This window comes from Haliaeetus albicilla, chromosome W (genome assembly GCF_947461875.1).
Source record: "Haliaeetus albicilla chromosome W, bHalAlb1.1, whole genome shotgun sequence".
Lineage (NCBI taxonomy): Eukaryota > Metazoa > Chordata > Aves > Accipitriformes > Accipitridae > Haliaeetus > Haliaeetus albicilla.
The window spans coordinates 40291158-40317628 of record NC_091515.1 but is presented as its reverse complement, the minus strand read 5'-3'; the positions used below and the strand labels follow the sequence as shown (position 1 = coordinate 40317628).

At 44.8% G+C, this 26471-nt stretch overlaps 1 long non-coding RNA gene across 1 annotated transcript in view; it reads left to right on the top strand.

Moving 5' to 3' along the window:
• LOC138683379 (uncharacterized) overlaps positions 1-16964 on the top strand; it is a 224933-nt gene extending 207969 nt beyond the window's left edge. Inside the window, exons 2-3 of the long non-coding RNA XR_011322944.1 lie at positions 16015-16547; positions 16896-16964. This is a non-coding gene — a long non-coding RNA (uncharacterized lncRNA). The remainder of the gene's footprint in view (positions 1-16014; positions 16548-16895) is intronic.
• The last annotated feature ends 9507 nt before the right edge of the window (positions 16965-26471 follow it).

Sequence of the window (26471 nt, the reverse complement as noted above, 5' to 3'; positions counted from 1 at the left end):
GGAAGAAGGGCAACTGGCAGCGCAGAGGTAAACCCATTTGGGCTGCCGCACTGTGGCAAGATATCGCTGTTCGGATAGAGAAGCTAGTGGTAAAAGTACGTCACGTAGATGCTCATGTACCCAAGAGTCGGGCCACTGAAGAACATCAAAACAACCAGCAGGCAGAGTAGGCCGCCAAGATTGAAGTGTCTCAGGTAGACCTGGACTGGCAACGTAGGGGTGAGCTATTTATGGCTCATTGGGCCCACGATACCTCAGGCCATCAGGGGAGAGATGCAACATATAGATGGGCTCGAGATCGAGGGGTGGACTTGACCATGGACACTATTGCACAGGTCATCCACGAATGTGAAACATGTGCCGCAATTAAGCAAGCCAAGCGGCAAAAACCCCTGTCGCATGGGGGGTGATGGCTGAAATATAAACAGTGGGAGGCCTGGCAGATTGACTATATCACACTCCCACAAACCCGCCAAGGCAAGTGCCATGTGCTTACAATGGTGGAAGCAACCACTGGATGGCTGGAAACATACCCTGTGTCCCATGCCACTGCCCAGAACACTATCCTGGGCCTTGAAGAGAAAATTTTATGGCAACACGGCACCCCAGAGAGAATTGAGTCGGACAACGGGACTCACTTCCGAAACAACCTCGTAGACACCTGGGCCAAAGAACACGGCATTGAGTGGGTATATCACATCCCTTATCACGCACCGGCCTCCGGAAAAATCGAACGATACAACGGACTGCTGAAAAGTACATTGAGAGCAATGGGGGGTGGGACTTTCAAACATTGGGATACACATTTAACAAAAGCCACCTGGTTAGTTAATACTAGAGGATCCGCCAATCGGGCTGGCCCCGCCCAGCCAAGACTTCCACATACTGTAGAAGGCGATAAAGTCCCTGTAGTGCGCATGAGGAGTATGTTAGGAAAGACAGTCTGGGTTAGTCCTCCCTCAAGCAGAGGCAAACCCATTCAAGGGGTTGTTTTTGCTCAGGGACCTGGGTACACCTGGTGGACGATGCAGAAGGATGGGGAAGTTCGATGTGTACCTCAGGGAGATTTGATTTTGGGAGAGGATAGCCAATGAATTGGGCTGTATGATACCTAACTGCTAAATACCCTGCCAATGCATGTCATTGTATCTATAGTGTCTATATGCCATATCAAGGGTATTACTGTAAGAATTACCCAAATGACTGCGGGATGGACTTTGAAACTAAGCCAAGTACAACAGCGACAGAACTTGAACTGACACCCAGCAATTTCCTCAAGATCAACATCTTCGACCTGCAGACTAAGGGCGTGAGTTGCACCAAATGTACTAGCCACAAGTTCCAGAGGCAGCATACAACAACCCACCATCTCACACCATCTCTCTTATCCTGAAGAAGTGTTACAACAGATGGAGCCCCAAAGTCATGGACTAAATAAAATCAATGGACACATTAGAGGGATAGCCCATACGCTAAAGGAATACCATTTGCGTGTGTGTGTGTGTGCGGAGGGGCGATGGGGACGGATGCAAGTCCATATACTTATATATATAAGACAAGGAAGTGGTAGTGGTCGATTGGCAAATGTAAGATCTGGGCATGATGTAGATGGTATAGAATAAGGGGTGGATAATGTCCTGGGTTCAGCTGGGATAGAGTTAATTTTTACAGGAACCTGGGAGGTGGGGGGCATAGCCGGGGCAGCTGACCTGAACTGGCCAAGGAGCTATTCCATACCATGTGACATCATGCTCAGTATATAAAGGGGGAGCGGGCCAGGGGGTGGGCGCTTCTTTTCGGTGGGGGAAGTGGTGGAGCGTCGGGTCCCGGGTGGTGAGCAGTTGCACTGTGCATCACTCTTTTTGTATACCTTTTCATTAGTACCGTTGTTGTTGTTGCAATTTCTTTGTGTTGTTCCAGTAAACTGCCTTTATCTCAACCCTCGAGGTTCCAGGTTTGTTTTTTTTTTCTCTCATCCGTCTTCCCCCCATCCCACCGGAGGGGGGCGGGAGGAGTGAGCGAGCGGCTGCGTGGTCCTTTGTTACCGGCTGGGCTGAAACCACGACACACTATTAGACAATTCTTTGAAAAAACACCTTATTCTGCTAATTTTGTATATTTCCCATTTGATCTTGTAATATCTATGCAAGATCTTAGATCTCTCCTGCAATACTAATAGCAAATGTGCCTTCACCTAATCCCAATCTCATACACTTTCATTCCCTCGTAAAGGAGTTACACAGAGCCCTTGTTTTTGAAATTCCCAATCACAATGTAATTTCATTCTATTTTATAATGCACTTTGTCTATCTCTATGTGATGGGTTGATCCTGGCTGGACACCAGGCACCCACCATAGCTATTCTATCACTCTTTCCTCCTCAGCTGGACAGGGGAATGGGAAATGAGGTTTGCGGTCAGTTCATCACACGTTATCTCTGTCGCTTCATCCTCCTCAGCAGCAGCACTCATCATACTCTTCCCCTGTTCCAGCGTGGGATCTCTCCCACAGGAGACAGTCCTCCACAAACTTCTCCAGCATGGGTCCTTTCTGCGACGTGCAGTCCTTCTGGAGCATACCGCTCCAGCGTGGGTCCCCCACGGGGTCATAGGTCCTACCAGAAAACCCGCTCCGTGGGCTTCTCTCTCCACAGATCTGCAGGTCCTGCCAGGATCCTGCTCCAGCGCAGACTTCCCACGGGGTCACAGCCTCCTTCAGGCACCCACCTGCTCTGGTGTGGGGTCTTCCACAGGCTGCAGGTGGATATCTGCTCCACCGTGGACCTCCATGGACTGCAGGGGGACAGCCTGCCTCACCATGGTCTTCACCACAGGCTACAGGGGAATCTCTGCTCCGGCGCCTGGAGCATTTCCTCCCCCTCCTTCTTCACTGACCTTGGTGTCCGCAGGGTTGTTTCTCTTACATGTTCTCACTCTTCAGCTGCCATTTCTGTGTGTTCCACAACCACATTTCTCTTCCCACTCTCCAGCTGTTTTGTTTTTATTATTTTTTTCTGTCTCTTCCTCTCTCTCTCTTCTTTTTTTTTGGGGGGGGGGGGTTGGTGCACAGAGGTGCTACCACTATCACTGATCAGCTCGGCTTCAGCCGGCGGCAGGTCCGTCTTAGAGCCAGCCGGCATTGGCTCTGTCAGACACAGGGGAAAACCTCCAGAAGCCCCCACAGAAGCCACCCCTGTAACCCCCCGCTACCAAAACCTTGCCACACAAACCCAATACACTCCAAGCCAAATTACCACTGCTTCTAAAGCATCTAATCATGCTAGTATTGTTGATCAATTTGTACCTGGGTATTCATTTCAGATGTAACAGTTTTTTAATACAGTAGCTACTGTGTGAGCAGTCTGAAGGGATTTCACAAGCGCCGTGGTAGCAATGGCGGCAGTAGCTGCAATAATGATAGCTGATATTATAAAGGCAATTAGCCATCCTATAAATTGTTTTGGGTGACTAATTGTCCGCTTTAAAAGCCTTGATAATTGACTTAATCCTTATTCCCTTTCCCACGATTTGGTCATATTTACAGGGATCCACAATTCAGCACGACATCATATTGGCATGATTACTGTAAGACTTAGTTCAGATATATTCTTATGAGTAAAACAGCTAAAATACCAAGGTTAATTCAGATTAGTTTCAAAAGCATGGTTACGTAAAGCGATATCTAGAATTATTTTTTTTTCCTGTAGCAATTTGAAGTCCAAAGGTGTGCAAAGAATTTACAAGAGGTTGCACAACACTTTCCAAATACTCTGTTGTTTCTGTTGCAATTAAAATATCATCCATATAATGATATATTATAGCATTTGGAAATGCGTCTCGGCTCGGTTGAATAGCCGCAGCAACTACTATCTGACATATAGTAGGACTATTCATCATGCCCTGAGGTAGCGCTGTCCACTGATAACGCTGCATAGGCTCAGCGTTATTTACATTAGGCACTGAAAAGGCAAAATGTGCACAATCATCAGGATGTAAAGGAATCGTGAAGAAGCAATCTTTTAAATCAATGTCTTGTAATTCCCACTCTTTAGGGATCATTGTAGGATTTGGCGTCCCCGGCTGGGTAATCCCCATAGGTTGTAACACTGCATTTATCGCTCGTAAATCCTGTAATAATCTCCATTTTCCTGACATTTTTGGAATAACAAAAATCAGTGTGTTCCATGGACTAGTTGAAGTGACAATGTGTCCTTGCTGCAGCTGCTCTGGAATTAATTTATATGCTTGTATCAATTTGTCCCCTTTTAACGGCCACTGATCGACCCAAACAGGCGCGGAGGTTAGCCATGTAAGTTTGAGCAGGGGTTTTACATCAGTGACCCTTAGGATAAATTTGAATTGACTGTGGTTAGGGTAATGTGCCATTGTTTCAATAAATCTCTGCCCCACAAAGTTACAGATGAGTCAAGTACATAAGGCTGAATCCATGCTTCATGCTTCTCAGGCCCCTTTACTGACAAAAGTTTGGCACTTCGCATGGGCTGTTGAGTACTTCCTATACCAACAATTGTAGAAAGAGCCATTTGTAATGGCCACGAAGTTGGCCAGTCCTTTTTTGATATTATAGAAACGTCTGCTCCGGTATCTAGCAATCCTGAAAACCATTTACCCTCAATTTGCAAATTTAAAAACGACTGTTGCTGTGTTATTTCCTGTGACCATAATACAAATGGTCTCCCGGTGCTATCAAAGCTACCGTTGCCTCGAATATTTTGCATGTTTTGAGGTAGCCAACAAGGAAGCAATATTAATTGAGCTATTTTTGTGTTCGCCGGAATTGTACATGGAATTTGCATTGAAGCTAGCATGATTTTAATTTCCCCTTGATAATCTGAATCAATAACTCCAGGGTATACAATTATTCCCTGTGTCGTAGCACTAGATTGTCCAATTATTAATCCTAACATGCCATCAGGCAAAGGTCTGAATATTGCAGTCCCCACAATATAAATCCTCTGTTTGTTTATTGAGAGGTTGGCTGCTGTTGCCAAATCCAGCCCGGCACTCCCTGTAGTTGCGGGCTGGAGGTCATAGATGGTTCTTGCGGGCTGCCTGTTTGTGTAGCAGTCCAATCGGTTAGTGGTGCCTGCACTGAATTCTAGACCCTGTTGGTTTGCGGGGCACCGGGTCTCGCGCCCCTCCTGTAGTTTCCCTGGAAGAGATTACCTTCTTTGTCAAATTTCAATTTGTGTTGATTCGCCCAATTATATCCTTTACTACAATGAGGGCAGAAGTTATTTGCAGGTTTATCACATTTGGATTTCTGTCGGTTAGGACATTGCTTAGCCATATGTCCCAATTTTCCACACTCAAAGCATTTCATAGTAACTTGATTAACATTTAGTTGCTGTGACAGTGCAGCAGCTAACATGTTAACTCTATGAGTGTCTGTCCCTACGTTTTGACATATCTTAATATACTGCCCAATGTCAGTAGCTCTTCCTCTAACTGTTTTCAGTGCAGCCTGACAGTCTGTATTTGCATTCTCATAAGCCAATTGAAATAATAATGCTTTTGCAGCTTCCGGATTTTCTACCTGCCATGTCATTGCGGCTTGAAGGTGATCAATAAAAGATACATACGGTTCCTGAGAACCCTGTCGTATAGAGGCAAATGAAGTGGTACCTTGCCCAGTTTCGGGTACGTGTCGTAAAGCCATGATCACAATATGAGTAGCTTGATCGAAAACTTGCTTTGGCAAAGCTGCTTGTGCCTGAGGTGTAATGTAAGGGCCTGTTCCTTGTAACATGTTTTGATCTAGAAGTATCCCTGATGACAAGTTGTCCATAATTTGTTCCACTGACAAATCATTGTATTCTAATTGCCATACAGAATACTGAGCAGAAGTCAACACCATTTTCATAAGCAATTTCTAGTCCCAAGGAGTCATAGTATAAGTTCCTCCAATTGCTTCCACTAGTCCCATTGTAAATGAATTGGAGATACAGGCAGTGCAGCAAAGCCAGGTTCTGTTTCAAGTTCTGCAAACCCTGGAGAGGGAGTACCAGGCGATTGGGGTGGGTGGGTGGGGGATGGCGGCAGCACAGTGGTGGCCATGGCGGATGCAGAGGCTGCGGGAGACAGTGGCGGTGAAGGTGCAGCAGTCGTGGCAGGCGGCAGCAGCGAAGGGGGTGCGAAAGTGGCAGGAGGCAGCGGCGAGGCGGCGGGGACCTGTATGCGGTGGTGAGGGTCGGCGACCCCGCGGAGCCCGTGCTGCCCGCCCGCTGCCTGCCTGTCTGCCTGCCTGCCTGCCAGCGGGATGTGTGTATTAACGGTGTTAGTGCAGGCGGTGGTGGAGGTAATGAGGGATATAAATCCGGCTCCTTTTCAGAGTCCACCCTGCCTGATACAAAAGAATTATTATCAGAATCAGAATCCTGCTCATTTGCGGCCTGCTTACAGACTGTCTCCTCAAAAGCAGTATCAGGCTGTATTGGTATGATTTTCTCTGCTGGCTGTAAATGCACCAACACAGTATAAATAAATCCCCATGTCATAATTAAATTTTCTGATACACCATAGGCCAAAGTTTTTCGCGTTTGTAAATGCTCCCCGACTCTTTCCCGAACCTTGCTATCAAAAGTTCCCTTTGTGGGAAACCAATTACAATTATCCTTTACCCATATTAAAAGCGAAGCAATTTGTCCCTCTGTTATTTTATACCCAGAAGCCTGTAAAATCTGCTGCAAAGCGTTTAAGTAGAGCTTATGCTCCTGAGAAACTGATTGCCCCATGCTACCGCAATCTCGCAACTCACCCATTCCACAGGGGTTGCTGTTACCTATTTTCTCAGAGTCGTGGCCACTTCTTCAAAACTCTCCCCATTCGATTACATGGTCTCCGCAGTGAAGGGGAATCACCTCTTCTTCTCTCGATCACGTCGTTTTCTTCTCTCGATCACGTTGGGCTCACCATCTGCGGTGACTGAATCCAGCGCTCAAGCTCTCTGTGCAAGATTCCCTTTATTTCACAAAAGAATCCAACTTATATATGGTTGAGGATTTCTTGGCTGAGCGAGGGCATGTGAGCAATCCAGCCTTTAGCTGGGAACGAAGCATAAGTTTACAAAGTGCTGAAGCAGACAAGGACGCTGTGTCCTTGTACGCTGGGAAAAAGGAAGATAAGAAGAGCCTGACAAACAACTCCTGGATGCCGAAGAATGAGATAAGTAACTGCTGAACACCTCGTGAAGAAGCTTGCACAGCCAATAGAGGATAAGATAGCGCCGCGTGAAACGGGGTATTGTACCAATTAGAGTATTGTATAAGGCGCGTGCACAAGCGCATAAGGTATATAACTGTGCTAAAAGTTGTAGTAAATGGGCTTCACTTGATCACATTGGTCTGTGTGTGATGTCCCCTGTGGATCCTCCGCAACAATATATGTTTCAACAAAGATCTAGAAAGAACTAACGGCATACAGCCAATACTACTAACACAGGAGCGCATATCTGGCCCAGCTGGGATGCTTGCCAGTCCTCAGAACAGTTAGTTAAAGATAAAAACATTCCATAGACATACTCCTGACTGTCTTCAGCCACATCTTCCCAGGCCTACACCAGGCCATCCTCCAACCTGACCTTGTGAAACTAGTTCTTCAAATGCTTGGCAAACATGCAGCACAACAAATTCTAACAGTCACTCTTGAAAACAAATGCCAGGTGTTCCGAGCTGCTCCCACACCTCTAGAACACCACATCCAGTTTTGGGCCCCCAGCCACCCCCAATACAAGAAAGGCATTGACAAGCTGGAGTGAGTTCAGCAGAAGGCTATCAAGATGGTCAGGGGGCTGAAGCACTTGCCCTATGAGGAGAGGCTGAGGGAACGGGCCTTGTTCAGCCTGGAGAAGGCTTCAGGGGGCCCTAACAGCAGCCTTCCAATATGTATCAGGAGATCAAGAAGATGGAGCCAGCCTCTTTGCAGTGGTGCATGGTGGGAGGATGAAAGACAACAGGCATAAAATGAAACAAAAGAGGTACAGACTGGATACATGGAAAACCTTTTTCACTATAAAATGATTAAGATGATTAAGGGATTGGAACATCTGACATACAAGGAAAGGCTGAGAAAGCCTCTCAGCCTCATACTCTCCTACTCTCATTCTTTGTTTAGCCTGAAGAAGGCTCAGGGGGATCTTATCAATATGTTTAAATATCTGATGGGAGGGAACAAAGAAGACAGAGCCAGATTCTTCTCAGTGATGCACAGTGACAGGACAAGGGGCAGTGGGCACAAATTAAGATACAGGAAATTGTCTGAACACAAGAAAACAATTTTTTTACTGTGGGGGTGATCAAACACTGGAACAGGTTACCCAGAGAGGTTGTGGAGTCTCTATCCTTAGAGGTTCTGTTTGGCTCAGCTTGGCTGTCTGCCAGGTGCCCACCAAGCTGCTCTATCACTCCCTCTCCTCAACAGGACAGGGTGAGAAAATAGAACAAAAAGCTTGTGGATCAAGATAAGGACAGGGAGATCAATTACCAATTACCATCACAGGCAAAAAAGACTTGGGGAAATTAATTTAAATTTATTGCCAATTAACAATGCTGGATCCAGACTTAGTCCCAGACTTTGTCAATGGTTTATGTCTAAAGGATTATATGTGCACAATCAATCCTTTATATCACTTAGCTAAGATTTCAAAGTTTAATCACTTTACAGAGAATCTGTTGTGGCAAGGATTCTCTCAACCTCGAGGAGTAACCTCGAGAGGTGTCCCTACTCAAGGGGAGATCCTGACATGCAGCCCACTGCCATGCAGGAGAGCTCCACGGGCCCTGAGCTGTCCACTATTTATGAAGTAAGATAATTGACTCATAGTCATATTTACATACTGACTACAGGTGTGTTTTAGGTTTGTGTGGTGGGGTTTTGGTAGCAGGGGAGAGGGCTACAGGGGTGGCTCCTGTGAGAAGTTGCTAGAAGCTTCCCTGGGTCCAAGTTGGATCTGCCTCTAGCTAAGGCCAACCCAATCAGCGATGGTGGTAGCACCTCTGGGATAACATATTTAAGAAGGGGAACCTGCAGCAGGGGGGGGAGGAGATTGGAATGTGAGAGAAACACCTATGCAGATACCAAGGTCAGTGAAGAAGGAGAGGGAGGAGGTACGCTGGAGGAGTTTATGCCCCTGCAGCCCATGGTGAGACAGCAGGCTGTCCCCCCACAGCCCATGGAGGTGAACAGTGGAGCAGACGCCCACCTGCAGTCCGTGGAGAACCCCACGCCGGAGCAGTTGGATGCCCCCGAAGATGGCCGTGACTCCATGGGAAAGCCCGCGCTGGAGCAGCTTGTGCCAGAAGATCAGCCGGCAGAAAGGACCCATGCCAGAGAAGTTCGTGAAGGACTGTCTCCCATCAGAGGGACCCAATGCTGGAGCAGGGGAAAAGTGAGGAGTCCTCCCCCTGAGGTGGTAGGAGTGGCAGACACAATGTGTGATTGTTACGGAGGCACGCACAATCAAATCCAACAGGTGTTAAAGCTCAGATTTATTCTTCAGTAAAAAGTTAGTTAGAACTCCAATAACATTTATAAACCACAGGCTCGATGTAAAGGGAATTAGTACTACACAGCTGACTTAAGAATTCTTAAGATTTAAAATGATGACTCAAAATGCGCATATCACCCACCTAATAGATGAGGGCTCTCAACCTTGAGGAGTTACCTAGGGTGGCGTGCTGACCCAAGGGGGAGTCCCCAAATGCAGACCTGCTGCTCCGAGGAGGACTGATTCCCAAAATGTCCTCCAGCAGGACCCCGCTTATACCCTTATCGAACCCTCCCATGGGATGGTTTCAGAGGACCAATGTAATCCACCTGCCACGTGCTCCAAAGAGCCTTGCCTTGTCTGATATGCTGGGCCGGAGCTTGGTTTGGGTGATTAGCCTTAAGCCTTATTTGGCATTGCGGGCAAGCTGTGAGAATTGATTCACAGGTTTTCATAGACACTGGCCAACCCTGAGATAGGCATTCATAATAGAGACCTGCTTTCCCTGAGTGGCCTCGCTTGATATGCAACCATTCAGCTAGTCTATCCCAATCTTCCTTCTCACTGGTGACCATCCTGATTTGGGCCAGGTGGTCCACCTGCTGATTCCATTTCGCAGCTGGGGTTCCATGCCTAGCATGTCCCTTCACCCATCCCACCTGTAAAGGTCGGGATCTCCCTATTGCCAGGAGACATTGTCAGTCCTCTGTCCTCCACACTTTCACACGACCTAATTCCCACTTACTAGATTCCCACTGACATATCCACTCTGTAGCGCCCTTAAAGGTTGCGTAAGAGTCAGTATAGACGATGGTAGCACCATCCTCTACGGCCAGCAATAAAGCCCGTAGTTCTCCTACTTGTGCACTACCTTCACCCTCTTCCTCGACTGTCTTCCCAGTACCAATCTCCAACACCACTGCTTTATATTGCCATTTTGATCTCACTCGATGGGCAGATGCATCAGTGAACCACACTCCCTGCACATCTGAGCCTGCCACAAATTCGGGTGCCTCCTCAATCGGAGAAGGTTTATAAGGTCAACCCAACAATGTTGGATCAGGGTTCACAGGTTGCGGTAGTTTGAAAACCTTAGTTGGACCCTCCTTTAGTGGGAGCAATTGGCTTATCCCTTCTAGGTATGCATACCATTTCCTAACTGTGGCCTTTTGGGCTACTCCCTCGGGAGGAGGTGACCCATTGAGGATTGAATTTAAGAGAGGGAAAGGACCCTGTACTATAACATCTTGTGAGGTATGCAGCTTTTCAGCCTCTTTAACTGCTCTAGTGAGGGAAAGGACCCCCTTCTCCCAATCTGAATATCATAGCTCAGTCTCTTTAAATGAAGTGGAAGAGAATAATAAAGGCCTGGCTGGTCTTTGCGGCCCTTTTTGAAACACACCACAGTACAAGGCATGTGCGGCAAATCCCCATTCCACCCTTAATGGATCTTGCTGGTGCAATGGACCTAGTCTCTGATAAGCCTTAAGCTCATCTTTCAGAGTGTTAAGGGCTTCCATATGTTGCAAAGTCCAATCCCATTTCCTATTCTTTCGGAGGAAGTCATAGAGAGGTGTTATGCATGCACGCACACTCAAATCCAACAGGTGTTAAAGCTCAGATTTATTCTTCAGTAAAAGTTAGTTAGAACTCCAGTAACAGTAGTGAACTACAGGCTCAATGATGTAAGGGGAATTAGGACTACACAGCCGACTTAAGAATACTTAAGATTTAAAAGTGATGACTCAAAATGCGCATATCACTCACCTAAAAGCTGAGGGCTCTCTCCCTCGAGGAGATACCTCGGGCGGTGCCCCGACCCAAGGGGGAGTCCCTGACTGCAGACCTGCTGCTCTGAAGAGGACTGATTCCAACATGTCCTCCGGCGGGACCCCCTTTATACCCTTGTCAAATATGATCTGTGGTCATTTTAATCCCTATTGGCCAAGAAGGTCACCTCAGTGTACCTGGCACATCTCGATTGGCCAGTTCAAATTTCAACCTGCAGCCTCCAGGGTTTAGGGTTTTTTTCCTTCCCCTTCTCCCTGCCTGGAGAAGTTTCATTTCCTGCTGGTGGGATGCGGGGGGGGGAAGTGTACTGCCACACAATCCACCCCGTGACCACAGTCATGATTCGACTGGTTTCCTTGGAGTGGTGGTACAGTGACCTCTTGCCTCCAAAGTTAAAAGGGAGCGCAGTCTGATGAATTTGATGCTCATTGTGGGCCATCATTACATTCTGGTGTAGAATTCAAGTGGAATATTGGATACAGGAATATCCAGCGCATGAACAGGTTTTAAGGGAGTATACTTAACTGTTAGTACAGGCTTCACTACACAAGCGTTTGATAGAACTTATTGCAATACAGACTACAGTAATCATAACTACAAGCATTATTAAAGATTAGAGAAGGCTGGTCACCCACCCCATGAAAGAAAATCCGAACATATCAAAACCTTTTCCCCAGTCAGTCTCTGGTGCAGAAGCAATTGCCTCTAGATCTCTTGCAATTTTCTTTTGTTGATTTAATCTTGAAGCTACATTGACACATTTGGAGTGAACACAGCAGTCGTCCATCAACAGGTTCAAAACTTCACATACACCCTTCTCTTTCATTAGCATCTAATCCAATATGGCCCAATTTTTGATAGTCATTTTACCAATATGTTATAACTGATTGTTTAAGAGTCCCCAAATTGTCAGATGTAATGTTGGCTAAGGTTGATAGTTGTAAACTCAGTTCTAGAGTGCTCTATCGGTGTTCCCTTGGGTACCATACACAGTCGCCCCCATGGAATTTCAGGGCATAGTGTAGTACCGTTCCAACTCCACCCCCTGATCCCATGGGTTAGTTGGAGGATATAGTCACATCTGGTGTTTCATACTGAAATAGCATTTACTGCACCTGGTGACCAACTATAAACAACATGAGTATAACCTCCTCCCCCATCCAATCTGAACCTCCAATTGTTACATTGCTCTCATCCAAGCTCAAGGACTCGTGATATATTGACGTCCATAATTTTTGCCACGACATTATCACCGAGATCTTCACCATCCACGCCTGCCACCGTCATCACTGCCAGTAGAAGCACTAGAATAGCTTGCTTCTTCATTGTCCTGTAAGAAAGCACAAACTAGGCCTCAGTCTTAAACCGGGTCACAGGGTTAGAAGTCCGGGATTATCTACCGGGCACTGATGCTTCCATCTAAGGCTTCCCAGGCATACAAGCGTCAGGGTTTTGCTAAGGTCATAGGAACAATACCAATAAAGGGCAGCTTGCCCTACCTGTTCCTTGTTGTCCCCACCAACTAGGATATCATCTATATATTGATATATGTGAACGCCTGATGGTACTTCCACAGCATCAAGGAGCTTGGCTAAAGCATTGTGGGCAATAGCGGGGGAATGTGTATATAAGGCTCTTTATCAGCAGACCATTGGCAGGTATTCACCATGCGGACTGGGCGGCCTGAACCCCAAACCGCAGCTTCTAGTTTTTTAGCCCTTCCAGTTCCTCTCGCAGTGCCGCGAAAGGGTCCCGTTTCTCTTCCCGAGGGGGCGGGGTTGCTGGCGCTTCCCTTTAGTCTCTAGCTTTCCCCTCCAGCAATCCCACTCCCGGATGTCGTCAGTGGACTGCCCGTGCAGCACGGCTCGGGGTGCCCCCAGTGCCGGTGCCTTCCGCCAGAGAGCGTTCCTTCCGGGATCGTAGTTCCGACCCGACCGCCCGCGAGTTCGAGACCGCTCGGGGCGGGGTTTACAACTGGCTGGTCGGACCTTCCTGCTGCCCTCCGTGCCACCGCTCGGCTCCGCCCATCCCATCTCGCGCCCGTGAACTACTATGCTGTGCTGTACTTCCGCCCAGGTCATCACGTGCGCGGGCGGCCTCTGGGGGTTCTGCTGATTGCGTTCAATGGCCCCCTGGATTCTTTCTCTGACGGACTGGACGTGTATCTTTAAAGCGTCCGGCAGACCTCTAATAAGGGGTCTGAGGTGGCGGGGGTCCACCGGTGCAGTCATCGGTATCCCTTGCTGCCCTCTATCATACATAGCCTGAACACAGGCGGCTTTTTGCACTCCCTCCGTTAACTCCGACAGTCCCTTTACCCGGATAGTAATAGGTTCTCCTCTCTCCCTGGGGTCCACACCCCCAGCCCAGTAGTGTGGGAGCAGCTCAGAACACCTGGCATTTGTTTTCAAGAGTGACTGTTAGAATTTGTTGTGCTGCACGTTTGCCAAGCCTTTGAAGAACTAGTTTCACAAGGTCAGGTTGGAGGATGGCCTGGTGTAGGCCTGGGAAGATGTGGCTGAAGACAGTCACGAGTATGTGTATGGAATGTTTTTATCTTTAACTGTTCTGAGGACTGGCAAACATCCCAGCTGGGCCAGATATGCGCTCCTGTGTTAGTAGTATTGGCTGTATGCTGTTAGTTCTTTCTAGATCTTTATTGAAACATATATAAGTTGGATTCTTTTGTGAAATAAAGGTAATCTTGCACAGAAAGCTTGAGCGCTGGATTCAGTCACCACAAGTAGGGTACTTGGGACGTTATCGACTGATCACCCACCGGTCCGTCACTCAGAAACACTCCCAGTCCCCGATAACCTCTCGCTTCGCCATCACTCAACAATATCCGATCTCCCTCATTAAAGAAACTCTCCACCAATAGTTTCGGTTTCGCCCTTCTTGTGTGAAAACTTAGCTTGTAACTCATTGAGTTCGGGTCCCAACCAAGGGGTTGTGCGAATAGTGGTTTGGGGGCTCCCACCCTGTGGACCCGTGTGCCTTTCTGTTTTAATAAGGGGTCACACGTCCCTTTCCTCCAATTCCTCTATCTCTTCAGAGCTGTTTTCATCAGAGTCTCCCCAGATGTCCCCATCCCAATCCTCAGGGTCTGTACCCATGATTAACTTTCGGATTTCGGTAATACTGGGTTGGTTTTTTTTGCTTGTGCTAGCATAATTTCAATCTTTCATTCCAATAGACGCGTCCACTCCCTTGCCCATTCTATCTCTGGGGGAAAAGGGCTACAGCTGTGATTCCGTAAGAATCCCTCTATTAACACCATCCTGCCGACTATGCCAATTTAAAATGTTACAGAGGAATGCACAATGAAATCCAACAGGTGTCAAAGCTCAGATTTATTCTTCATTAAAAAGTTAGTTAGAACTCCAGTAACATTTGTAAACCACAGGCTCAGTGATGTAAGGGGAATGAGTACTACACAGCCAACTTAAGAATTCTTAAGATTTAAAATGATGACGCAAAATGCACATATCACTCACCTAAAAGATGAGGGCTCTCAACCTCGAGGAGTTACCCCGGGCAGCGTCCCGACCCAAGGGGAGAGTCCCTGACTGCAGACCTGCTGCTCCAAGGAGGACTGACTCAAAATGTCCTGCAGTGGGACCCCCTTTATACCCTTGTCAAATATGATCTGTGGTCATTTTAATCCCTATTGGCCAAAAGGTCACTTCAGTGTACCTGGCACATCATTGGTCAGTTCAATTTTCAACCTGCGGCCTCTAGGGTTTAGTTTTTTATTTCCTCTCCTCCCTGCCTGGAGAAGTTTCGTTTCCTGTTGGGGGCAGGGGGTGTACTGCCACAGTGATGAATTGACTACAACCCCGATTCCCCATCCCCCTGCGCCGGCGGGGGTAGGATGTAGAGAAAACCGGGAGTGGAGTTGAGCAGGGAAGGAAGGAGGGGTGGGGGGAAGGGGTTTTAAGGTTTGGGTTTTACTTCTCATTATCCTTGTTTTGTTTTGATTTGTAGTAAATTAAACTGATTTTGTTTCTTCCCCAATTTGAGCCTGTCTTTTGCCTGTGACCATAAGTGGTCAGTGATCCCTCCATGCCCTTATCTTGACCCACGAACTTTTCTTTATATTTTCTCCTCCTCATCCCGCTGGGGCTGGGGTGGGGGAGGACTGAGCGAGTGGCTTCGTGGTGCTTTGTTGAACCACGACAAGGTGTTAGTTTCTTCCAAATTTGGCTTGAGTCAGGTATTGACCAGCACAGTGGTTAGGTGGGCACATTGTTCAAATTAGCCCTTGGCTATTGTATTGTTATCTGTCTTCCCTGAAACCACTTTGAGCCAGATGCAGCCATCACAACCAGACACATCCATTATGACCGCCACTGGTGGTTATCACTTGAGCAGGATTACGGGAAATACAGATCAGGTTGGAGGGGGTGGGGGGACCACACCGTCACAACCTGTCTTACTAATCGATGGTATGGACCTGTCTGATAGCATATTTCCATACATTCTGTATGGTATGTCTAAATATTTTGATGGTTTTAATATTTTGTACCAGCTGTGGAAACTGGTTTGCTGCTAGGTGACTGTAAAAGTGAGATTTGGTAAATAATTATTAGAAATCTTATCCTAACACTATGATTGAAACAATAGACAAAAGTATAGCCAAGCAATTAACTAGTAGAGGTAGTTCCTCATAAGTTTGGCAGTTCTTGGCTCTTATGACTAGATGTTCCTGTACGCTAGATGAGAACAATGTTGAAACTGACCACATGTGACTGAAGCTGCGTTAAGCTTCAAGATCAAAGAACAAGGACAGGAATAAAGACTTCAAGGACAGCCAGCAAGAACTTCAAATGGGTCGGTGGTCGCAAAAGCAGCCCTTCGACTCAAATGGATCCTTCATTGCGCATGATCGGATGTAGGCAGTACTAAGATAATCAGTTGCAATTATTTTTATGTATATGTATACTAATCTGATTAATATGCAATTAGTTATTCTATATAACCTGCTAGTGCTAAAGCTGTGGTATGCACGCTAGGCGGAACTATCCCCCGTGCATCCAGCGCTGCAATAAAGAATGCCTGCTTTCTAAAACTCCAAAATGAGTCTTAGAGAGTTTCTTCAACTGGCTTTTTCGGTATCATTTTGGCGACCCAGATGGGACAAGGCTTCTGAGACTCGACGGACGTGGGATCGCAGGACCTCCAGCCGGCACCGAGATTTCTCGGGGAGACCCTTGATCCCCGTTCCCCGGGCTCACAAGCCAAGGCCACTGGTAAGATTTTATTTAAAGGCATTCTTTTGATTAACCTGGTTCTGGTATTCTGGTCTGGACTGGTACTCTTACCTGTAAGCCTGACTAAGAGAGGTCAGCAAGGAAGAGATATAAAAGGATCCTTAAAAGTCTGGTATTCTGGTAGAAGCACTTCTCTGATAAAGAGTAGTTGTCTCGCTGATTGAAGGCAGAGATACCCATCTGGTTTGGTCTCGGTACTTTGATTAAGGCTTTGGTATTTGACTATTGCTTTTGGATTTGACCTTAGATCTCTAATTAATTCTGTTTGGTATTTTGACTTAGGCACTGATATTTGACTTTCTGATTTCTGATTTTTGTATATTGAAGGTATTGATAATGGGAACAGGACAGTCAAGTGAACTCCCTAAAAAATCACCTCTGGGGTGTGTTTTAAAGCACTGGAAACAACTGGGGGGAGTTTCGGGTAGTAACATGAGGAGAGAAGATTTGATTAAATATTGTAATCATTGGTGGCCTCTGTATAAGCTTGATGAAGGGGAAAAGTGGCCTGTGAATGGGACACAAAATTATAACACCATGTTACAACTAATGTTATTTTTGAGACATGAGTAGAAATGGGATGAAGTTATGTATTGTGATTTGTTCTTTACCTTAAAGACTCATCCTGAGTGACAAAAGGATTGTGGAATGAATATACCACCCAGCGATCCTTTTGTGCTATCTTTAGAAAAAGAAGGAAACAAAAAAGGTGACAATAAGCTCAAAAAGTGTTGTTCTGCATGTAGTATTGGGCAAAGATGTTTCTGTTGTGGATTTAAATATGTAGGGTTCAATTATAGGGAACTTAGTTACTGGGCCTGAAAGTAGCTCATGGTCACAAGAGCGTTCCAGATGCCTTGAAAAGAATAAACAAGAAGATAGATAGAAAAAGAAAGATCCCAAGTAGAAAAACACAGGTGCGCATTCCACGATAAAGGGAACTTGGCACAAACAACCTCAATTCAGGGGCTTATCTTGACCAATTGGACGGAGACAAGTTTCACATGCTCTAGCTAACATAGCCAATTATATCCTGTGTGTATGCGCGTGTACAGAGTGAGTATAACTAACTATCTTGTGTTTATACGCGTGGACAGTATCGATGTAACCTATCACAGTTTATGCTTGTGCATGTGGACACCAAATGCTTGCATGCAGCAGCCAATCAAAGCTTCTAAACAACTTAGAGAATTGTATAAGAATGATCAGCTAGGCTCAATAAACTGGCGACTTTAATCATCATATTGGTGTCCTGTCGTCCGGGCCCCACATGGAATAACCCTAAACCCTACAAAATAATTGGAAAACAGCTGCTGGGAGCTCTCAGGAAAACCCTGATGAAACAGCCCATGCTTTTGAAACAATGATTCAGACTCAGGATCCTGATTAGAAAGATCTACAAGTAATAATGTATGTATTTTTTGATAGTACAGAAAGAGATATGATCCAGAGGGTTGCTAAAACCCAGGTAAAAGCACAAGTGGCTTCTGGAGTATTATAGGGAACAGAGGAACAAAATTTTCCATCTACTGATCCCAAATGAGATCCTAATAATTTGGCTCAGAGAAGACTGCTGGATCAATATTAAAAATGGATTCTATTCGGAATCAGAAATGCTATGCCTAAGGCAATTAACATGTCTAAATTATATGAAATTAAACAAGACAGAAAAGAGTCTCCCACTGAATTTCTAAGCAGATTAAAAGATGCTGCTAGGAAATATACTAATATGGATCCTGAGTCTGAAGAAGGAAAAGCTCAATTGGCTCCTTTATTTATAGGACAATCCTCTGATGATATCAGAAGGAAATTACAAAAAATTACAAGGAGCAGATTCTCGGGATTGGGGAAAATTATTAGAAGTTGCTTGGGTGGCATATAGAAATAGAGATGAATTACAGAGTAAAATGAATGCAAGGTTAATAGCTGCTCTGGAAGTAGGAGCTGGTGTGGGACGAGGCAGAGGAGTTATTCCTCGAAGAAGGGTATGTGGTCGAAGAATGGGACGAGGGAGAGGAACTGGATTGGGGTCACCAGTGGGATTAAACCAGCCCCTGGGACCGAATCAGTGTGCATACTGTAAACAGGAAGGACACTGGAAAGGGGAATGTCCCCTGAGACCTACAAGGTCACAAGTGATCCCAATTTCAACCGCACAATCTCAGCAAGTTCCCCCTTTCTTGGGAAAGTTGAGTGAAAGTATCTGACGGGGACCGGAGGGGAGTCTCCCAGCAGAACCTCTGGTTACAGCTAACCTTGGAGAACAGAAAATTGAATTTTTAGTTGACACTGGAGCCACCTTTTCAGTTTTAAACACCTTAGAGGGGGAATTAAGTTCTGAAGAAATTAGTGTTGTTGGTGCGACAGGTGAACGAGAGACTAGACCATGCTTTAAACCTTTGACAATGAAATTAGGAAAGCAAAGGGTCACTCATCAGTTTCTGTATTTGCCAAATTCTCCTAAACACCTGTTAGGGAGAGACCTACTTGAGAAATTGGAAACAGAAATTAAATTTAAAAATGGTGAGATTAAAGTTTTAATTCCAGAAACTAAACATATCGAAGCAGTGGCTTTGTTGTTACAGGATGGTTACTGAAAGCAGAGGATCATACCAGTCAAAGTAAATAATGCTGTAATTCCAATCATCTGGGCTGGGGAAGTTCCTGGTAAATCCAAAAGAGCAGAGCCTGTGAGAATTGATTTAAAGCCAGGATTGAGTCCGGTAAGAATTAAACAATACCCCCTAAAACTGGAAAGTCGGAAAGGGTTAGTACCGATAATACAAAAATTTCTAAAGTACAAATTGTTAATAGAATGTGAATCCAAATATAATACCCCAATTTTGCCTGTTAAAAAGGCTAATGGAAAAGATTACAGGCTGGTTCAAGACCTTAGAACAATAACTCAAATAGTACAAGATATTCATCCGGTAGTGGCAAACCCTTATACTTTGTTAACAACCCTAACAGAAAACCAAGAATGGTTCACAGTGTTAGACTTAAAAGATGCCTTTTTCTGTATTCCCTTGGATCCCAATAGTCAAGAGCTTTTTGCTTTTGAATGGGAAAATCCTGAGACTGGGAAAAAAACACAGTATACATGGACAGTCTTGCCTCAAGGCTTTAAGAACAGCCCTACCATTTTTGGAAATCAATTGGCACAAGAATTAGAGATTTGGAAGAAAGAAAATAACCAAGGAATCCTGTTGCAGTATGTGGATGATTTATTAATTGCAGCTGAGACAGAAGAACAATGCACAAAGGTAACTATTAGCCTTTTGAACTTTTTGGGAATCAGTGGATACCGAGTGTCAAAAGAAAAAGCCCAAATAACTCAGAGAGAAGTAACTTATTTGGGTTTTGAAATCCTGAAAGGACAGAGACAATTAGGAACTGAGAGAAAGGAGGCAATTTGTTGTCTCCCTGAAGCTAAGACTCTAAAAGAACTGCGAGCCTTTCTGGGAATGGTTGGGTGGTGTCACCTGTGAACTGCAAATTATGGCTTGCTGGTCCAACCTTTATACGAGCAGCTCAAAACCTCAAACAATGGATTTATAGATTGGACTGATGCTGGGAAAGCTGCTTTTAAACAACTAAAACAGGCTTTAATGGAGGCGCCAGCCCTAGGCCTGCCAGATCTCACAAAGACATTTGAACTCTTTACTCATGAAAGAAAAGGTATAGCTCTGGGTGTCCTGGTCCAATATCTGGGACCAAGTCAGTGAGCTGTGGCCTACTTCTCGAAGCAATTAGACAATGTGAGTCTGGGATGGCCTGGTTGTCTGAGAGCCATCGCTGCAACTGTGCTATTGATCGAGGAAGCTCGGGAGTTCACCCTAGGACAGAGAATTACAGTGTATGTTCCCCACATGGTAATCACTGTGCTTGAACACAGAGGGGGGCATTGGTTATCCCCTAGTAGAATGCTGAAATATCAAGTGGTGGTGTTGGAGCAAGATGATGTTTACTTAAAAACTACTACTATTGTTAACCCTGCTGTGTTTTTAACAACTGATCAAGTTGAAGGAGAATTAGAACATGACTGCCTGCAGACAACTGAAGAAGTCTATTCCAGCTGACCAGATCTCTGAGATGCACCACTGGAAGAAATGGATTGAGAACTATATGCCGACGGAAGCAGTTTCATCTGTGAAGGAAAACATTTATCAGGATATGCAGTAACCACTACTGAGGAGGTAACTGAATCATGAGCTTTGCCTTTGAATGTATCTGCCCAAAAGGCTGAATTGATAGCTCTTACTCGAGCACTGGAGCTAAGTCAAGGGAAGTGAGTCAACATTTGGACAGACTCAAAGTATGCTTTTAGAGTAGTACATGCACATGGAGCAATATGGAAAGAAAGAGGACTGTTATCTGCACAAGGAACTACCATTCAGCATGCAGAACAAACACAGAAATTGTTAGAAGCCATTCAAAAGCCAACAGCAGTCGCAATAATGCACTGTAAAGCACATCAGTCAGGTAGGGCTGTCCCTGAAACAGGTAACCGATTGGCTGATAGAGCTGCTAAAGAAGCTGCAGAAAAAGGCATCCTAGCACTAGTTCCATAGAAAAGTGTAAATTTGCCTAAAGAAGCTCCAAATTATAATGAAAAAGATGAAGAATTATTAAATTGTAGGCTAATAAAAATAAAACAGGATGGGCTGTAACACAGAGAGGTCAATTAATAGTCCCACCTGCAATAATGAGAGAAATTGCCCAGGCTGAACATAACAAAGTACATTGGGGAACAGAAAACCTTGTTAAGCATTTACAAAAGTGTATTTTGAGTAGAGATATGACAAAGATTATTCAAACAATTACAATTGGATGTGAAATTTGTATACGCAGTAATCCCAAAACCATTAATAAGATTACTTTTGGAATTATGAAGCAACGAAATTCTCCAGGAAAATATTGGCAAATTGATTTTACAGAATTGCTTCAAAAAAAAAGGAATACTGATATATCCTAGTTCTAGTTGATACCTTTACTGGGTAGCTTGAAGCTTTCCTTTGTCACACCAACAAAGCAAGAGAAGTAGTTATCATCATTGTTATAATCTGTGTCGCTTTCAGCTGTCTTAAACGAGCTGTGACACAATCTATGTTCAAGTGAGACTACTAAAAGAATTAGTAGCCTCAAACAGAAAGGGGGGAATTGATAGCATATTTCCATACATTCTGTATGGTATGTCTAAATATTTTGATGGTTTTAATATTTTGTACCAGCCGTGGAAACTGGTTTGCTGCTAGGTGACTGTAAAAGTGAGATTTGGTAAATAATTATTAGAAATCTTATCCTAACACTATGATTGAAACAATAGACAAAAGTATAGCCAAGCAATTAACTAGTAGAGGTAGTTCCTCATAAGTTTGGCAGTTCTTGGCTCTTATGACTAGATGTTCCTGTACGCTAGATGAGAACAATGTTGAAACTGACCACATGTGACTGAAGCTGCGTTAAGCTTCAAGATCAAAGAACAAGGACAAGAACAAAGACTTCAAGGACAGCCAGCAAGAACTTCAAATGGGTCGGTGGTCGCAAAAGCAGCCCTTCGACTCAAATGGATCCTTTATTGCGCATGATCGGATGTAGGCAGTACTATGATAATCAGTTGCAATTATTTTTATGTATATGTATACTAATCTGATTAATATGCAATTAGTTATTCTATATAACCTGCTAGTGCTAAAGCTGTGGTATGCACGCTAGGTGGAACTATCCCCCGTGCATCCAGCGCTGCAATAAAGAATGCCTGCTTTCTAAAACTCCAAAACGAGTCTTAGAGAGTTTCTTCGACCAGCTTTTTGGTATCACCAGGAGGTGCCAAAAAGTTGAATAAGTGCTAATAGGCATGAAGTCAGAAAAAAATCTTTGATAACTGGAGGAAAGGTAAAGGCAGTAGCGGGAGATCACAACCACTAACTCAATTCAAGACCAGAAAGACTTACCCCCCCACTCTCCTTGAGCGTGTACTGTAGAATAAAAGAATGCTGTACCTTTACTTCAAAGCGGGGAAACTTTAGCCCAATAGAAACTGTACTAGATAAGCAACTATCAGTAACAGTTTTGGGGAAGAACTTTGGAAACTGAATATGTATAAATGAACTGTATAAATTGCTTGCCCGTTTAGGCATGAGGTGTGCTAGCTTTGTGGATTACCACCTAGCCCCCATCTTTGCTCAAACATGAATTGGAATAAAATACCTCTGCTCTGTGTGTATATTGGTGTTTCGCACACCAGGTAAATGACCCCACTTTTGGGACAACATGATCAGTCAAGTCTCTATTGCAGAATTAAGGCAGCTGGCTGTACTGACTTATCACTTTTTAGAATTCATTGAAAAAATGTAAGTACAGGGTTGACTTCTGCTTTGCATACAGCAGGGTCTTGGGGGGATTTAGCTGGGAAAGTATGCAAGGACTGCTGTTTTTCCTGTTCCTCTTGTTGGACATAAATATGTAGTTACTTGGGGAAGAAAAACAAAAAAAAAAGAACAAAAAAAAACCAAACAAAAAAAGAAAAACTGTGTCTCAGTTTTAAAAAAGTATAACAAACTGAAGTAACTAATGGGGCACTTCTTGTTCATAAGTACTGTACTAATGCGTTTTATTTTTCATTTACACAACCAGATTTCAAAATCCTTTCGCAAAGCTTCATGGCTTTTCAGTTTGAGAGAGACACCATTTGGAATTTGGAAAGTTTTTGATGTCAGAAGAGGTTTGTAATGCACAGTTAATGTAAGAACCTGAATAATCTGCTTTCAGTAAAATCTCAAGCAACTATTGATAGAGCTGTCAACTTCTGTGATTCCTGGGTTTAGGGTCAAGACCTTTCTCTGGTTTGGATTTCTGAGTAATTGCAGCAGTCCCATCCTCCATTATTATAAGAGATTAGACCCTGTGAGAGACTGAAGGAGTTAATGTCTCAAACTTTGTGGTGGGGCAAGTTCTGCTTAAAGACGAACTGTGCATAACAACGAACCCTGCACAGCAAGGAACCAAGGTGAAAAGCAGCCCCTGAGCACCCATCAGTACAGACATCAGCAACAGGACAGGGAGGGCAGTTCCCTGTTCTGATAAGCTGTTCTGATACAAAGGTCAAAAAATGGTCACATCTGCAGGGAAGAACTTACTCCCCAAAGGACCCCCAAGCCCACCACCTGAAGGTTACACCTAATTGGCCTAATAAGTTTGAGTGCCCGCCCGAAGCAGGGGCAAGGATGATAAAAGGACACAAACTGAAGCCCCAGGCACGCAAGCCCACCGGAACTGGACCCCTCAGCTGACTGGATCCCTTGGTTGACTGAACCAACGCTGGACCCAGGGCTGGTGAAATCTTTCTCTTCCCCTTTCTCTCTCTCTGTTTTGTTCTCTATTTCCTTTTCCTTTTCCATAATTTCTACACCTCATCCCTTTAAGATATAAAACCGTTGACCAAGTCTGGGACTAAGAGTGGATCCAGCCACCCTTAGGCCCTTCTCTGAGGAGGAGTCTAGAAAGCAAGGGGGTCTGCTCTGAACCTTGTGACTCAATGGGAGGGATCTCCTTATTCCTTGAATTGTTGCATATGGTTACCACGGGTTACACGGTTCCCTGAGGTAGCTCCATGCCAGTTCCTGTTGTGAGAAACCCCACTGTTGCAAATATTTTGATAAAGAAATTTAAATCTAATTATATAAAAGAGTTTGGTTTGATTAAGAAGTAGAAAATTGTGAAGCATAGGTATGGGAGTGTTAAGTTTGAAATGTAGTCATAGGAACTTAGGAACTTTAGAAAATGTACTATGTGTAACTATAAGAATTCAAGTATTGTCTAAAATCAGTTAACCACAGAAACTTTGACAAAGATTTGTTGATTTGTAGTGTTTTGTTTTAGGAAACTAAGGAAACCGTTATGGACACCAGTTTGCTGCTTGGAAACCCCTTACCCTTCCCACCTCGATCTAATTATCGAGGATTCCAATCAGTAGAGTTAAGTGAGATTAACCAATGATTGTTTTAACATAAGAATATTAATAAGATGGTGTGACTGAAGGACCAATTGTTAGAAAGGTTAAATTTAAGAATAGACATAGTATGCATTTTTATGTAAATTAATATAGATGATGGTGAGAATCGTACTGTGCAGAATCACCTAAGAGAGGTCAAGAAGCGGACAAGTGAGGAAGACTATGGAAGACCACCAGAGGGCTTCTGAAGACCACCAGAGACCTTCACTGCGCCTGCGTAAAGGACATTTACATATGCTAAGAACTTCCCAGAAATCTAATGAATATGTATAACATTTCTTGGAAATCTAATGAATATGTATGAATAAGTTCAATATAAGGTATATGATTTTGGTGTTCAGGTGTGCGTGGTTCGTGAGAGGACTCACCTGCGCACCCGGCCGTCAATAAAGAAGTGTCTGCTTATATACACTAAATTGGTGTTGATAAGTTCTTTATTCCGAGTTTTTCGGCAACAGTTTCTCCTTCATTCATTCAAAGTCATCATTTTCACAGCCTCTTGCTGATTTGTTTGCAGCTGAGGACAATCCTTTTTCGTTTTTCGGCAACACCACCACCAACTGTTATGCCTTCCAAGTTCAGTTTGCTTCTGCCATGAATAAAATGTTTAACTGTGTATTGGCTTTGTGTGGCAAGGTTTTGGTAGCGGGGGGGGGGGGGTTACAGGGGTGGCTTCTGTAAGAAGCTGCTGGAAGCTTCCCCTGTGTCCGACAGAACCAATACCAGCTGGCTCTAAGACGGACCCGCCGCCGGCCAAGGCTGAGCCAATTAGCGATAGTGGTAATGCCTCTGTGATAACATATTTAAGAAGGGAAAAAAGTTGGGACAGGGAAAAAGGCAGTCAGAAAGAGGAGTGAGAACATGTAAGAGAAACAAGCCTGCGGACACCAAGGTCAGTGAAGAAGGAGGGGGAGGAGATGCTCCAGGCGCCGGAGTGAAGATTCCCCTGCAGCCCGTGGTGAAGACCCTGGTGAGGCAGGCTGTCCCCCTGCAGCCCATGGAGGTCCATGGTGGAGCAGATATCCACCTGCAGCCCGTGGAGGACCCCATGCCAGAGCAGGTGGGTTCCCGAAGGAGTCTGTGACCCTGTGGGAACCCCGCACTGGAGCAGGCTCCTGGCAGGACCTGCGGATATGTGGAGAGAGGAGCCCACGCTGGAGCAGGTTTTCTGGCAGAACTTGTGACCCCGTGGGGGACCCACGCTGGAGCAGTGTGCTCCTGAAGGACTGCACGCTGTGGAAAGGACCCATGCTGGAGCAGTTCCTGAAGAACTGCAGCCCCTTGATATAGAGAACGAACTGCTAATTGCTTAATGATTGTCTTTCTGTAACTTTACATACCAAAGACTGGTGTTTGTCAAGGATTAAGCCTGTCAGAGACTGGTACTTGGGAGTGATGAGCAAGAAGGAACCATGAGGGATCACAAAACTTAATTAAATGTTTGATGAATTTACGATCTTGTTGAGAAGGCACAAGTAGAGGCCTTGCTTGAATAGATAGGGCCAGAAAAGATAAGAACTCCTGCCTTTGTTCTCATCCTTGTAGATAATTTAGCTTAAACTAACCATATGGTTCTACACCACTAATGAAAACTTAGATAATAAGAGCACTAACAAGCACTGATGTATCAAAACATGTAAAAGACCATACTGCGCAGAATCACCTGAGGAGGATCAAATAGCGGACAAGTGAGGAAGACTATGGAAGACCACCAGAGGACTCCTGAAGACCACCAGGGACCTTCAATGCGCCTGCGTAAAGGACATTTGCATATGCTAATAGTTTCCCGGAAAACTAATGAATATGTATAACATTTCTCAGAAATCTAGTGAATATGTATGTAGAACATGTACTTAACCTGCACAATTAGACCCGATGGTGTGCACGAT